Source organism: Tupaia chinensis, unplaced genomic scaffold (assembly GCF_000334495.1).
Source record: "Tupaia chinensis unplaced genomic scaffold, TupChi_1.0 Scaffold000682_1, whole genome shotgun sequence".
Taxonomy (NCBI): Eukaryota; Metazoa; Chordata; class Mammalia; order Scandentia; family Tupaiidae; genus Tupaia; species Tupaia belangeri.
The window spans coordinates 4,077,384-4,088,693 of NW_006160205.1; positions in this window are offsets into that span (position 1 = coordinate 4,077,384).

The window sequence follows — 11,310 nt, forward strand, 5'->3', positions numbered from 1 at the left end:
CTCGTGTTGGAAAAGTAAGTTGCCCTATAACAAAAAAAAAAAAAAAAAAAAAAGAAAAAAAGAAAGAAAAACAAAACAAAACAAAACAAAAACCACAAACAAACAAAAATAAATAAAATAAATATATTTTTTAAAGCCATATTCTGATCCAGCCTTCTGCAGCGAGGGCTAAGATCTACACTTCTAAGAAACTTCAAGTGATGATGCTGGTAGTCCACAGATTTGAATAGTGAGTATGTATGAAATGGTGGGAGAAGGCCTGATAAGTCTCCCTCCTCGTGGTGCGGCAGGGCTCACTCAGCAAACATTGCCTCCGTGCCTACGTGTAGGTGGAACCATGCTAGATGGTAGGAATACTTAGCTGGGATTAAGACTCAGGCTCTGAACTTAAGGAGCTGCCAATCTGGAAGGAGAGGTAGACATGAAAAGTACAGAAATAGAGAATGTTATGGGAGGGCGTGTGATGTGGTAGGCTAGCTGTGAGCACAAGGCTTTGGATTCCAGTTCATCTCCTAACTAGGAAACGATGTGGGTCAGTCACAGATGGACTCAGAATCTCGGTGACTTCATGTATGAACTGTCGATCTCTGTGGTACCTACCTCGTAGACTTTGCATGTGATTTCAGCGACATTAAGCCATGATGTGAAATAATGCCTAGTGCATAGTACCTAGTAACTGCTAACTAATTAGCAATCATTATTATCATGCAAGGGTTGCTGTGTATGGTGAGAAAAGGTCAATATTTTTATCTTGAGACCAGCAGTTAGTGTAATGGTTATGTTGCTGGACTCCCATGTAGTCGATCATGGTTCAAGTCCCGGACCCCATGGCTTAAACTCACGCCGGGCACATGTGCGTGCGTGCCCAAGATCCTGAGAGGAGAAGGAGGATTACTGCATGACCATCCCCCCTGGCGGGGGTGACTTCACGCTTTCTGTCTCTCTCTGTCTTTCTGGTGAGCATATGCTCCCTATAGCAAAAACCGCTCCCCCCTCCAAAAAAAAAGAAAAAGAAAATATCTTACTGGGGCCAGCAAGTGGCATAGTGGTTGTAACACTGGGCTCCCACATGGCTGACCTTGGTTTGAGTCCTGGACCCAGCAGTTTTAAACTCACACTGAGTGCATGTGTGTTGTGTGTGCTCAAGATCCCAAAAGGAGAATGGAGGGGAAGGAAGGCATTGCAGTGTGGCCATCCCCCCCTGGGGGGAAGGATGACTTCTTACTTTCTCTTTCTTTCTCTTTCTCTCTCTCTCTCTCGTTGTGTGTGTGTGTGTGTGTGTGTGTGTGTGTGTGTGTGTATGTGTGTGGGGTGAGTGCACGTGCCCAATAGCAAAAATCTCTTTAAAAAATTTTTTAGTTTATTAATCTTAGAGAAAATTCTGGAAATCTATTAGTAAGTACGGGAAATTATGTTCTTTCTCACAATATCCCTAAGAGATATCATGGTACATCTCACAAGACATATATAAAATTTAATCCTGAGTGGAGGTACTTGCAATGGAACTTTAAGAGTCTATGTAGTTCTGACTCTGCGTGACCTTGCGACAATCATTTAGCCTCAGTGTTCTATAAAATGGGAAAAATAACAACTGTCACATTTCAGCCTTCATGAGGCTTACAATGTCGTAATGAGCGTTTGGTGTCCACAGAGCTGGCTTGGAATCTTGATCCTGTCATTTATTAGCTTTGTGGCCCTTGACCATTCTTCTACCTCAATGAAAAAAGTATATAAGGCACTCAACAAAGTGACAGAAATAGTGGTGCTCAGTGAAAGTTAGCTGTTGTCATGATGTGACATTGCTTTAAAAAATAAAAGGTAAATGATTTCGTGAAGATTATTATTTTAAGGTGTGGTTAATGTGCTGTTCTTTACACACATTCAAGTGTTACATCTGAGTTGCTGGCAGTAAGCATAAACTTTGATCCCCTTCCCCCACCCCAGCTCTTTCACAAGGGACACTTGGAAAGGCAGCAGATTGGGGGTGAGAGGTGCCATCTCTGGTGATGACATAATTAGCCCACCCCTTCATCTATGTCATTAGAGCTAAGGGGCTGCCTCTTACACTGATTATCCCTCCAGAACCTCAGAATTTTGAAATATTCATAGCCTTTGTAACATTTTTATCCCTTCAGTGAACCAAATGAAATTGCACATTTACAAGGCAAGTGTCTGACTTCTAGGCTGTATCAGAAAGGGGGTCCTAGAAGTTTTTGGTCCCTGTCAATGCTGCTTTGTGGAGGACAGAGACCTGTGCAGGGTCATAGCTGAGCTGCAGGTATCAGCCATTCTTGCTGCAGAAATGCAGCAGCTGCAGCTTGGCTGGTCTGAGCATTGACCAATATTGCAAAAGCCAGAGGTTACACAATAAAACACACCTTCCCCCCCGCCTCCAGTGAAAGAAAACATCGGGCTAGAGGACAGGGACATCTGAAAATGGTCTTGTCTTCTTTTCCATCCTAGACTCATTAGCTGTTTCTCTTGCTTTCTCTACCAATCCATCTCCTTGACAAGATTATTGCAAGGAAGGAGTTAATGAGTACACAGTTTTATTTTCCTTGGAAGAGAGATACAAAACAGGCTCAGAGCAGGGCTGTCATCACCCTGCAAGTCTTCAGGGGTTTTATAGGTAATTATTAACCCTTCATGGCATAGAAACCTCCATGCTGAATGCAACTACTAAGATTTTCTGTCTATAATGTATATATGGGCTCTTAATTTTTTTTAAAGGTTTTTCCATAGGGCATGTGTTCTCTCTGGAGAGAGACAGAGACAATGAGAGGGAAAGTGAGAAATCACCCCTAAGAGGGGATGGCCATGCCACAATCTCTTCTCTTTCATTTTCCTCCTGGGATTTTGAGCACTCATGCACACATACCCAGCATAATTTTTCAACCCACAGGTCTAGAACTTGAACTGCAGTTGGCCGTGTGAGAGTCTAGTGCTTTAGCCACCATGCCACCTGCTGGCCCCTGGGCTCTTAGTTTTTCAGAATTAAAATTCAATAACACCTTAAAAATAAATCTTGGGCCTATCAGCAGTGTTTGGGCTGGACACTGCTGCTCAGAGACTGTGGCCAAACGGTAGGCCCAAGTTTGACTCAAAGCTGGCACAGTAGTGTAAATCTGTAATCCCAGTTCCATGGGAGACTAATACAGGAGGATTGTGACATAGCGATCTACACACCTTAGGTCTATGTAGCCCTAAATAGCTTGTAACACTCTTGTATCCTCGATCAGAATGGAACTTTCTTCAATTCTCTTAGCACCCAGAGCAGAAGGTGCCATCATCTTTGCTTTCTGTTTATGAAAACTGAGGCTTAAAGAAAAAGGGCCAGCACATGGTGTGGTAGTTCAGGCAGGTAGATCCCAATGTGGCTGACAGTGTGGTTCAAGTCTTGACCCAACGGCTTGAGAAACACACTTGTACATGCCCAGAATCCTGAAAGGAGAAATGGAGGTAAAGGGATTGCTGTATGACCATGCCCCACTTTTTTAGGGTGCTTCCCCACTTTGCCTTTCTCTCTCTCTCTCTAGTAAGCATATGTGCCCTGTGTCAATTTTATTTTTTTAAAAAGGAAATGACTAGCCAAAAAGTTTCATAAGTAAAAAGGCCTGGCTAAAACCCAGGTCTTCCGAATGCTGTCCTGATACCCCTTCAATGCACTGAACATAGTGTAAAATCTCTTCTACCATTAAGAAAGCATATCTGAATGTCAGCAGTCTTTAAAACCACCAATTATCACCACCTCTAACTAGCAAACTGCCACACTCTAGACCCCTGGAAGTTGTGTCAAATAAAATAAATCCCTGTGATCCACGTGCTTGCTTGTTATTTTGTCATTTACTTTCCTCCCAGATCTGGGTGACTTCAGGCTATTTAGATGTTGGGTACCTCTCTCCAGCAGTGGGTTTAGGATGATTAACTGCCAGGGCTTCTGTACTCCAGAGAGACCTGCAGTGATTCTCCCTGGGAATTTGATTCCACGCTGGCTCTGGGGTTTGGTCTCTGGTAGATTAAAACCAACTGGAAAATCTAAAATGCCTGAATAACCCACTGAAGGAATAAGTAACTATTTAAAATGATAAAAATGGCAGTGGAGGAAAATGAGGACCCAGAGTCCTCACATTGACTGTTGCTCTGTGCTAAATGGACCAAGACTGGCTCTTTCAGAAGTAGGCACAGAGACTCCCTGAGAAACTTGCTCTCATGTTGCTGAGGTCTCCCTGATCTTGGGTTGTGGCTTCAGATGAATTCTCTCTGAGCTGGATACTGCCTCTCTCCAAGCCCACATGCTCATTGCAGTCACAAGCAGGTTGCTCGTACGTGGGCAAACTTCCATACATGGTATGGGGAGCAGACATGACTTCATGCTTTGCTATAGACGAGAGGAACTGCCAAGGCTCAGACGCCCCGTCCCCCCAAGTGTTCCTCAACCCTGGAATCCTTTTCTCTGGCTGCATGGTAACCAGACCACAGGGGATGCTTTCAGTTTATAAAGGCACACCCTTACTTTGCAGATTCTAATAGTCTACCCTCCAGAAACTCTGGGACTCCAAAAGAACATCTCATACCTGTAAGCATTTGAAAAACATTTTACAATAAATATCTATTTTACAATACTAACAATGGGACAAACCCGAAAGATAATATTAGGTCAGCATCCCAAGAGGGTCAGTCAGTGCAATGTATTTTTGTTGAATTTGTTTTATTTTGGGGGTGGAATGGCATTGATCTGGCAGTTTCATATAAATAAATCATCATAGGTAGTCTGCATTAAATTACTTTTCTGTGTATTTTTAAGCAAAAATCTTGAACACTGACATAAAGGGCTTTATAAGTTTGGGGTTCCTTAAATTCCATTTCCCACTTATTATTATTACTTTTTACCAAAAGACATAAAACAAAGAGATATATATCTTTTTTTTTAAGAGAGAATTTTACTAAAGGATACATACACTTGCCAGAGAGAAAGAGAGACAGTGAGAAATTACACCCCTCCCCCAAGAGGTGATGGCTAGCCCACAATCCTTTTTCCTCTCAGGATTTTGGGCATGTATACACACATGAATCCACGCATACCCAGCATTCAAGCCTCCAGGCCCGGGACTCAAACTGTGGTAGACTATGTAAGAGTTCAGCTATGTAACCATTATGCCATCTGCTGGTCCCAAGAGATATATTTCTCTTTTCTCTTCTCTTTTCTTTTTTTCTTGGAGAAGTTTTTGCTATAGGTCCCATGCGCTCTCCAGAAAGACAGAGAGATGTGTGTGTGTGTGTGTGTGTGTGTGTGTGTGTGTATGTGTGTGGGGTGAGTGCACGTGCCCAATAGCAAAAATCTCTTTAAAAAATTTTTTAGTTTATTAATCTTAGAGAAAATTCTGGAAATCTATTAGTAAGTACGGGAAATTATGTTCTTTCTCACAATATCCCTAAGAGATATCATGGTACATCTCACAAGACATATATAAAATTTAATCCTGAGTGGAGGTACTTGCAATGGAACTTTAAGAGTCTATGTAGTTCTGACTCTGCGTGACCTTGCGACAATCATTTAGCCTCAGTGTTCTATAAAATGGGAAAAATAACAACTGTCACATTTCAGCCTTCATGAGGCTTACAATGTCGTAATGAGCGTTTGGTGTCCACAGAGCTGGCTTGGAATCTTGATCCTGTCATTTATTAGCTTTGTGGCCCTTGACCATTCTTCTACCTCAATGAAAAAAGTATATAAGGCACTCAACAAAGTGACAGAAATAGTGGTGCTCAGTGAAAGTTAGCTGTTGTCATGATGTGACATTGCTTTAAAAAATAAAAGGTAAATGATTTCGTGAAGATTATTATTTTAAGGTGTGGTTAATGTGCTGTTCTTTACACACATTCAAGTGTTACATCTGAGTTGCTGGCAGTAAGCATAAACTTTGATCCCCTTCCCCCACCCCAGCTCTTTCACAAGGGACACTTGGAAAGGCAGCAGATTGGGGGTGAGAGGTGCCATCTCTGGTGATGACATAATTAGCCCACCCCTTCATCTATGTCATTAGAGCTAAGGGGCTGCCTCTTACACTGATTATCCCTCCAGAACCTCAGAATTTTGAAATATTCATAGCCTTTGTAACATTTTTATCCCTTCAGTGAACCAAATGAAATTGCACATTTACAAGGCAAGTGTCTGACTTCTAGGCTGTATCAGAAAGGGGGTCCTAGAAGTTTTTGGTCCCTGTCAATGCTGCTTTGTGGAGGACAGAGACCTGTGCAGGGTCATAGCTGAGCTGCAGGTATCAGCCATTCTTGCTGCAGAAATGCAGCAGCTGCAGCTTGGCTGGTCTGAGCATTGACCAATATTGCAAAAGCCAGAGGTTACACAATAAAACACACCTTCCCCCCCGCCTCCAGTGAAAGAAAACATCGGGCTAGAGGACAGGGACATCTGAAAATGGTCTTGTCTTCTTTTCCATCCTAGACTCATTAGCTGTTTCTCTTGCTTTCTCTACCAATCCATCTCCTTGACAAGATTATTGCAAGGAAGGAGTTAATGAGTACACAGTTTTATTTTCCTTGGAAGAGAGATACAAAACAGGCTCAGAGCAGGGCTGTCATCACCCTGAACCTCCATGCTGAATGCAACTACTAAGATTTTCTGTCTATAATGTATATATGGGCTCTTAATTTTTTTTAAAGGTTTTTCCATAGGGCATGTGTTCTCTCTGGAGAGAGACAGAGACAATGAGAGGGAAAGTGAGAAATCACCCCTAAGAGGGGATGGCCATGCCACAATCTCTTCTCTTTCATTTTCCTCCTGGGATTTTGAGCACTCATGCACACATACCCAGCATAATTTTTCAACCCACAGGTCTAGAACTTGAACTGCAGTTGGCCGTGTGAGAGTCTAGTGCTTTAGCCACCATGCCACCTGCTGGCCCCTGGGCTCTTAGTTTTTCAGAATTAAAATTCAATAACACCTTAAAAATAAATCTTGGGCCTATCAGCAGTGTTTGGGCTGGACACTGCTGCTCAGAGACTGTGGCCAAACGGTAGGCCCAGGTTTGACTCAAAGCTGGCACAGTAGTGTAAATCTGTAATCCCAGTTCCATGGGAGACTAATACAGGAGGATTGTGACATAGCGATCTACACACCTTAGGTCTATGTAGCCCTAAATAGCTTGTAACACTCTTGTATCCTCGATCAGAATGGAACTTTCTTCAATTCTCTTAGCACCCAGAGCAGAAGGTGCCATCATCTTTGCTTTCTGTTTATGAAAACTGAGGCTTAAAGAAAAAGGGCCAGCACATGGTGTGGTAGTTCAGGCAGGTAGATCCCAATGTGGCTGACAGTGTGGTTCAAGTCTTGACCCAACGGCTTGAGAAACACACTTGTACATGCCCAGAATCCTGAAAGGAGAAATGGAGGTAAAGGGATTGCTGTATGACCATGCCCCACTTTTTTAGGGTGCTTCCCCACTTTGCCTTTCTCTCTCTCTCTCTAGTAAGCATATGTGCCCTGTGTCAATTTTATTTTTTTAAAAAGGAAATGACTAGCCAAAAAGTTTCATAAGTAAAAAGGCCTGGCTAAAACCCAGGTCTTCCGAATGCTGTCCTGATACCCCTTCAATGCACTGAACATAGTGTAAAATCTCTTCTACCATTAAGAAAGCATATCTGAATGTCAGCAGTCTTTAAAACCACCAATTATCACCACCTCTAACTAGCAAACTGCCACACTCTAGACCCCTGGAAGTTGTGTCAAATAAAATAAATCCCTGTGATCCACGTGCTTGCTTGTTATTTTGTCATTTACTTTCCTCCCAGATCTGGGTGACTTCAGGCTATTTAGATGTTGGGTACCTCTCTCCAGCAGTGGGTTTAGGATGATTAACTGCCAGGGCTTCTGTACTCCAGAGAGACCTGCAGTGATTCTCCCTGGGAATTTGATTCCACGCTGGCTCTGGGGTTTGGTCTCTGGTAGATTAAAACCAACTGGAAAATCTAAAATGCCTGAATAACCCACTGAAGGAATAAGTAACTATTTAAAATGATAAAAATGGCAGTGGAGGAAAATGAGGACCCAGAGTCCTCACATTGACTGTTGCTCTGTGCTAAATGGACCAAGACTGGCTCTTTCAGAAGTAGGCACAGAGACTCCCTGAGAAACTTGCTCTCATGTTGCTGAGGTCTCCCTGATCTTGGGTTGTGGCTTCAGATGAATTCTCTCTGAGCTGGATACTGCCTCTCTCCAAGCCCACATGCTCATTGCAGTCACAAGCAGGTTGCTCGTACGTGGGCAAACTTCCATACATGGTATGGGGAGCAGACATGACTTCATGCTTTGCTATAGACGAGAGGAACTGCCAAGGCTCAGACGCCCCGTCCCCCCAAGTGTTCCTCAACCCTGGAATCCTTTTCTCTGGCTGCATGGTAACCAGACCACAGGGGATGCTTTCAGTTTATAAAGGCACACCCTTACTTTGCAGATTCTAATAGTCTACCCTCCAGAAACTCTGGGACTCCAAAAGAACATCTCATACCTGTAAGCATTTGAAAAACATTTTACAATAAATATCTATTTTACAATACTAACAATGGGACAAACCCGAAAGATAATATTAGGTCAGCATCCCAAGAGGGTCAGTCAGTGCAATGTATTTTTGTTGAATTTGTTTTATTTTGGGGGTGGAATGGCATTGATCTGGCAGTTTCATATAAATAAATCATCATAGGTAGTCTGCATTAAATTACTTTTCTGTGTATTTTTAAGCAAAAATCTTGAACACTGACATAAAGGGCTTTATAAGTTTGGGGTTCCTTAAATTCCATTTCCCACTTATTATTATTACTTTTTACCAAAAGACATAAAACAAAGAGATATATATCTTTTTTTTTAAGAGAGAATTTTACTAAAGGATACATACACTTGCCAGAGAGAAAGAGAGACAGTGAGAAATTACACCCCTCCCCCAAGAGGTGATGGCTAGCCCACAATCCTTTTTCCTCTCAGGATTTTGGGCATGTATACACACATGAATCCACGCATACCCAGCATTCAAGCCTCCAGGCCCGGGACTCAAACTGTGGTAGACTATGTAAGAGTTCAGCTATGTAACCATTATGCCATCTGCTGGTCCCAAGAGATATATTTCTCTTTTCTCTTCTCTTTTCTTTTTTTCTTGGAGAAGTTTTTGCTATAGGTCCCATGCGCTCTCCAGAAAGACAGAGAGAGACAGAGAGACAGAAAGTAAGAAATCACCCTCCATGGAGGATGACCATGCCACAATCCTTTCTCTTCCATTCTCCTCTTCAGATCTTGGGCACGCACACACAGGCGCCCAATGTGAGTTTAAGCCACTGGGTCTGGGACTCAAACTGCAGTAGACTACATGGGAGTCCAGTGACACAGCCATTACACCAACTACTGGTCCCCCAACAGATGTATTTCTTAATGTTAAAAATTTTGCTAGAGGGCTTGCGTGCTCAATAGAGTGAGAGAAAGTAAGAAAGCACTTCCCCATAGTGTAATGCTGCAACCTCTTCCCCATTTATCCCTCCTTTTAGAATTTTGGGAATACATGTACATGTGCCCGGTGTGTTTTTTAAGCTGCTGGATCCAGGTCTTGAACCACGCTGTCAATCCTGTGGGATACAGCCATCATAATCACCACACCACCAAGTGACCTACATATTTCTTTTAGTCAAAATGGAAGGTGTATGTTTATGTGGATTACAAATGAAACATGAAAGCCAGTTAAAGCCCTGGGTAGAATGGGGTGGGCTCATGATTTTTCTGATGTTTCTTGGGAATCATATTTGGATTGATTTACACACATATCTGAGTACCTCTTTGGGCATCCCTGCTGAGATCATGTGAAAGAAAGGAAAATGCACCATTATCTGATAGCATAATGAATCAGAAAGGAAGGAGGAACATTTCCCCTCCGTTTCTAGAAAACACAGGTCAGTTAATGTGCTGGAGTAAATGTTTTTCAGACTTGACCTGCTTAATTTTCCTGACAACGTGTGCAAATACGTTAGGAACTTGCATTCTCAGGGGCCGGGATATGAGACACCAGCAACCCAAAAGGCCCAGGGTGGGTGCTATATATTACAGTACTAAGTGCTAATCTTTTCTTTTTTTTTGTGTGTGTGTGTGTGTGTGTGTGTGCGCGCGTGTGCGTGCGCCCGCGTGCATGTGTCTGCCTTACTGTTTCCATGCACACTTGGCTACTATGAATTGACCGGTAAGAGCCAAAGTTAGAAGCTTCTTGTAACTATTATCTCATTTTGACTTGTTCCTTAGCTGTATTTTATCTAGGGCTTCTTTTTTTTTTTTTTTTGGAGAGGTTTTTGCTATAGGGCGCGTGCGCTCATCAGACAGAGAGAGACAGAGAGACAGAAAGCGAGAAATCACCCCCCAGGGGGGATGGTCACGCCGCAATCCCTTCTCCTCCATTCTCCTCTCGGGATCTTGGGCACACACGCACACGTGCCCGGTGTGAGTTTTAAGCCACCGGGTCGGGACGCGAACCGCGGTCGACTACGTGGGAGTCCAGCGACATAGCCATTACGCTAACTGCTGGTTCCCTATCTAGGGCTTCTTGAAAATGATCTTTAACAGGCTCCAATTTCAAAAAACAAAACGAAATAACCAACTCCTTCATGGAAGTCTGGAGCAATTCTAGGAGAACCCTTCAACTAACTAGGGACAGGAGATGAATCTTTGAGACTCGGTTTCCGCTGTCCACGTTCATTCTGGTCATCAATTTGCTGGATTTAAGACGCTGAGAGCCAGTCATGAACAGAAACAACTCCATAGCTTCAGGAGGAAGGGCGCCATCTGTAATGAAATAACGAAGGATCCCCCCAATCAGAAAAACAAAGACAAGTTTTCGTTCTGTCTTTGCTCCTGGACATCACCTGGAAAATGGGTGAGGGTATGTTCTAAACCCGATGTCCTGTTTGCAGTCTGGGAGGAGGGAAGAAACTTTGAGGCCAGATAGCGCCAAACTGGGAGCGTCACCCTCTTATCCAACTCTTTTTCCTCCCCTAGACCCAGCGAGTATTTCTTTAAGCCTTCTCTCACTGGCCCGACTCCCCAGTCTCCAAAGACCTGTACGTCTCCTTTAAGAGGAGGGGGGCCGTCCCTCCTTCTCGCCTCCCAGTCCCCGGCCCTTCACACCTTGGGTGGGAAAAGAGTGGGGGCGGGGTGGCAGGAGAGGAGAGAGGGGCGGGACCGCGGCGAGGGCCCCAATGGCCCTCGAGTCTGGCCGTCGTTGACTCCAGCAGCCAATGAGCAGCAGGCGGGGGGGGGGGGCGGGG